Source organism: Chrysochloris asiatica, unplaced genomic scaffold (assembly GCF_000296735.1).
Source record: "Chrysochloris asiatica unplaced genomic scaffold, ChrAsi1.0 scaffold00315, whole genome shotgun sequence".
In the NCBI taxonomy this organism is placed as follows: Eukaryota; Metazoa; Chordata; class Mammalia; order Afrosoricida; family Chrysochloridae; genus Chrysochloris; species Chrysochloris asiatica.
Window position 1 is genome coordinate 1,025,930 of NW_006408833.1, and position 5,397 is coordinate 1,031,326.

Consider the following 5,397-nt stretch of genomic DNA (forward strand, 5'->3'; position numbering starts at 1 on the left):
ACGTTAGAAAACATAAAATAGCAAAAAACACAACAGGAGCTAGAACTGACAATAATTCACTTTAGAAAAGAAATCCGGCATCTCAAACAACCTTTCTAAAGTGTCTCTTAGATAGGAATTACCCTGCTCAGGTACAACGATAACAAATAAGCAGATCCCCATATCTAACGGACCAAAGAAAGGAGGTAGGGAAAAGCAAAAGCAGTATTAGTACTTGAAAACTAGCTGGCAGTAGTTGCCTTTACTACTATGAAATGCATAGCACCAAATTCTATAACTTTTGCAGAATAAATGCAATGGAAGAGAGTAAGCAAGGAATGAGGCATCCTTTGAAATAGATAGAACATCTGGGTCTGGTTCTTGACATGAACATTATCCTGGATATTCCAGGATAGTGATTTTGCAATGAAATCTCTAAACTTGTAAAAGGTAATACCAAATAGCATTGGAGATGTTTGTGATGGGAGGTAACAAGTTTTGTGGGGAAAGAGAGAACACAAAAAACCAGAGGTCTGGCCTAGAAATGTACTGAAACATTTACAGTTAAAGGAACAAAAATCTTATTCTTTCCCATGTCCTAAAAACTAGCATATGAACTAGCCAGTGAATCTTACGTAAAGACAAAATAACCACAATACATGGTATGCCTACCAGGAACAAGGCACTTTACAAATGCTTCAATTCCAACTGTAAGATAAGCACTGGACTGCTAAGCACAAGGTCAGCAGTTCAAACCCACCAGCTCCTCCGTGGGAAAAAGATGAGGCTTTTTGCTTCCATAAAGCCTCAAATGCCCTATACAGGGTTACTATGAGTCGAAATCAACTCAAAGACACCTCACAACAACAAAAAGTAGGAACAGATGAGTAAAGTAATTTTCCCAAGGTCATAAAGCTCCATGTGAACCCCAAAACACATAACTTCCCACTGTATCAGGCTGCCTACTTCAAATAAGGAATGTTGGAGTAGGATTACACGAAAGCAATGCTGAACATTTTATCTACAAAGAAAACAAATAGTAGGGATTTAATTTCTTATATTATCAATAGGAGTGGCCACCTAATCACTATTAGGTATGGGGGGGAAGAGAAATGATGCAGAACCGGGAAATGTTTGAGACTCTATTAGTGCTATTTATTTTTTAGGACAGAGAGGGCTATCTGTGGAACCTAACAGAAGGATCTTTTCAAGGGATTCAGTTCATGAAGAATAGAGAACAGGGTATAGAAGGATTAAGTGGTGAGAAATATGGAAACAGTATTTAGCAGCGAAAAAAAAAAATGTCCACAGAACAAGAGGCTACAGGGACACAAGGCAGAAAAAGGGGCGGTTCCCATACTTTAGAGTGAAGATTGTGGGGGGTGGAAAGTACGGCTTGAGGTAAGGCAAAGAAAGTTGATTTACAAGAGGGTTATCCCCCAGAGCCTTTTTTTAAAAAAAAAGTTTATTTTTGTTTTCTTTTTTCAAGTGGGAACAGCTAATAACCACTAAGATTGCAATAAATGATCCCATATCCCCAAATCCATTCATTGTCAGTCTAGAAGCATGAAGTGTAGAAGAAATCAGTGCCCTGTGGCCTAATTGTTGCTGTTTAAGTGACACTGAATCGGTTCCGACTCATAGCGACCCTATACAGGGTTTCTGAGGAGCGCTTATCCTAAAGCGCCACAACCACGAACGTGAAGACCCAAGGAAATGGAAGGCTACTAGGGCCCCATCCACAAAGATGGAGTGAATGCAAAGAACGGGTTAGGCTATAATCAACGCCTGCGCCAAAAGAACCAATGGGAAGAGGGAGATAGGATGGGTTAGGGTGCTCAGGCCAAGCTCTCTACCTTAGAAGGAATGGGGTGGGGGTGACGGGGAAAGCTTTGACACCACTCCCAATACTAGCCTCAATTAACCGTGGAGATGAGAAAGATCCCGCAGTGAGGGGAGAAGAACGCTAAAGGAACCAACAGCTTAACGCTAAACCCTAGCTCTGATAATCATGGAAGTTGGGGAAGTAGAGCTCCCCTCAACTGAAAGAAAACTAGATTTGTCTAGGGAAGAAAAACGGAGGCGGACCCCGCAAAAAGGTAGGGGGTGGGGACCATTCGTCGTCGGTTGGTCCCTCTCCCCTACCGTCCAACCTAAATCCCAATCCCAATCCCCAACTAACTCCATACTCCCCACCCATCCTTCCCAATCTGCCTACTGCGGCGGCGACTACGGAAGCATTGGCCGATCAGGAAAAGGCGGGACCACACGCGGTTGAGGCCTGGAAATTAGTGCCGCCTCAACCGATTAGGGAGGTCTTCGCCTCAAGTTCGGTTTACCGGCACCTCGGCGTTTCATCAGTCGTCACCTCCTTAACGTAGGATACCTGAGAGGCGTCACAACCAGGATAGCCAACACCTCAGTCCTAGGTCCTGGCCAGACAGGCATCAGCCTCCGCCGCCATCTTAACAGCAAGCGGACAGACCCTAATCACTGCCCCCCCCTTACCCCCGAGCTACCGCGGCCACCGCCACCCACGAGGATTTAAGCCCACTCCCGCGAGAACTCACCGGTTAGGAACAGCACAAGTCGGAGACGTCGCCGTCTCCGAGGCTACTGCAGTCCGTAGCCGAACCGCCGCCACCTCCGTGTGATCCCGCGAGAACCTCTACCGGATGGGAAAAGCAGGAGTCCAGCCCTTCCTAGACCCCTCCTCCTCCCACCAAAGCCTAAGTCGCTACCGCTTCGCTCTCACCCTACGCGAATCAAAAAGCAAATGACGCACAACCTCACGAAGGACGGAGGGGTGGAGCCAAACTACTGCCTCCGGCTCTCACAAGAGCCTCGGGAACTATCGCGATATTACATTTCGGCTTTTGCGAGACCTTCGAATTCACCGCAGGATTCCACCCGCGCCTAGCCTTCAGGAAAATACAAGATCTCGCGAGACCTTTTGCACGCTGCTAAAAAGGAGAGAGGCGGAGTTTCATGAAAATGACTGGTAGGTTTTCTTTGGCGGGGGGAGGGGAGGAACCTCCAGTCCTGCAGGGATCTAGCCTACCACGAGGTTTTCGACCCACTGCGGAGCTAGCTGCCAAACCTCGCGATGACACAGCTCAGCGCCAAATCTCGGCTATGTCCTGAAAATTGCCTCCGCCTCTGATGTAGGTGTCTAGAGCCTAGTGCTTGAGGAAAAATTTAAAACTCAACCTGTTTATTTTAACGTTTTCGGGCAGTGTTACACCAATTAGCCAAATTCTATTCTAGAAGAGGAGTACTGAGTCCCCCATTGTTACCTGCCCCCAGGAATCACATATTATCCTTTACTGATACATAAAAGACATTCAATGTGACAATAAGCACGCAAATGCAAATGAAAACAATGACATAACATTTTTCTGCCCATTAGATCGGGAAAAACAAGTAAAAGACCGATAATATCCAACCAGACTTCTTCCCTCGCCGCACTGCAGGTTAACCTGAATCCACCTCAGTCCAACTAAAGGCTCATATCGTTAATTCTAGCTTCAAAGCCACCAATGTGAACTTCTGAAGCTTTACCTAGGCACAACCAAATGACCCCATAAAGTGTTTTTCTCCAAACAAAGGAGTCTGTCCTCAAAGGAAAATTCAAGCTTTCAGGGTAGTGGGGGTGGTCGTATTGGTCGTGGTAGTGTGTGTTTGTGTGTGAAGTTTTTAATACGGCAGTTTTCCCACGTCTAGTCAACAATGTTTCTCCAATAAATCTTGAGATCTAGCTCGATTTGATTGTATTGTTCTGTCTATTCTAATTTAAATATTGTTCCTTTAGAGCACATTTTAATAGCTGGTAGTATCAATGCCCCCATCTTCACTAATGTTTTTTAATATTTCTAGGTTAATTTTCTCCAGATGAACTATTCAGTTCCAAAAACTTGGTATACTTATTCAAATTGCATCAGTTGTATAAATCAACACAACGAAAAATGGACATCATTAAAAATTAAGTCTTATCCAGAAGCATGATATCCTTCTGTATGCATGTAAACGTTCTTTTATTACATTCCTCAATAAATTTGTTTAGTTATAGGTAGTTTTACTCATTTTTCTGGCTATTGCTAATGGGAGGTTTTGAGTTTGAAAATTTATTGTTTTTATATAGGAAAACTTGCTATTTGCCAATTTTTGTAATCAGACAAATAAAAATTATTTGTTTCATTAATAATCAGAAACGCAAAACAATGACATACCATTTTTGCCCTTTAAATCAGCCAAAAGGATTGATAATTCCTGTTCGTACAGCTGTGGAGAAATGGGCACTCTCGAACAAAGCTGGAGAATGTCTATTAATACAGCTTTGGGGAAGGCAATTTGGACAAATATATCAAAATTCAACACGCACACATACACGTTGACCCATGGATTACTCTTCTAAGAATTTCTCCTACAGAAATACTCTACGTATGCGTTAAACATATATATGCACAACCCCATTTATTACAGCATTGCTTGGAATAGCCCTTCCTCCAAAAAAGGAGGGGGGGAGAAACAAGGGGGAGAGTACATCAAATGGTAAATGGTTAAATAAGCTGTAGTCACACAATGCAGCTGGTTAAAAACTAACATAAATATACATTCCCTACAACACCAATATAGAAAGGGAGTCCTGGTGTAGCACTGTAGGATAAGCACTGGACTGCCAACCACAAGGTCGGCGGTTCATACCCACCAGCCACTCCTCAGAAACCCTATACAGGGTTGCTATGAGTCGGAACCAACTTGACGTCACACAACAACAACAATATGGAAAGAGGGAGCGCGGTGTCTCCAGACCATAAGCACTGAACCGAGAACCAAAAGATCGGCGATTCGAATCCCACCAGCCGCTCTGCAGGAGACTATAAGGCAAAGATTGAAAAAGCCTCAGAAACCCTATACAGTATCCGAACCGACTCGACGGCACAACATCACAAGACATTAAGTTTGTAATAATAATAATAATTAGCCGAAATGAATGTCTGCAGAGTACCATAATATATAGATAGATATAGATATGGAGAGAGACAGGTAAGATACAGGGAGCTTCAATGAATTCGTGTAAAAAATGGAATTAAAGATAATGGAATTTTTTCCACGAACTTTTTGAAGCCCCCTTGTGTATATATGTGTGTGAGTGTGTGTATAAGTCAATATATATATACGTGTATGTGTATGTGTATACACACACACACACACACAACGCCTAGCAGTTACGCGCGAAGCCTGCCTGCAGACCCGCCCCTTACCTTTTCTCTCCCTCCCCTCCGAGGCCGTCTTCTTGGAACCCTGGTTAAAGGCCCTATCTTTACTGTCTCCCTAGGGCCACTTTACCACGGCTAATGCCCATACCTCGCAGCCCCACTCTCAGCCAGTCTCACACAGCGTTGCTGGCCACAGTCT

The 5,397-nt window shown here is 43.8% G+C and overlaps 1 protein-coding gene across 1 annotated transcript in view; it reads right to left on the reverse strand.

Moving 5' to 3' along the window:
• Positions 1-5,381, reverse strand: part of HUWE1 (HECT, UBA and WWE domain containing 1, E3 ubiquitin protein ligase) — a 198,439-nt gene extending 193,058 nt beyond the window's left edge. Inside the window, exon 1 of the mRNA XM_006875251.1 lies at positions 5,347-5,381. The gene's annotated coding sequence lies outside the window, so the exon portion shown is untranslated. The remainder of the gene's footprint in view (positions 1-5,346) is intronic.
• Positions 5,382-5,397: the final 16 nt, after the last annotated feature.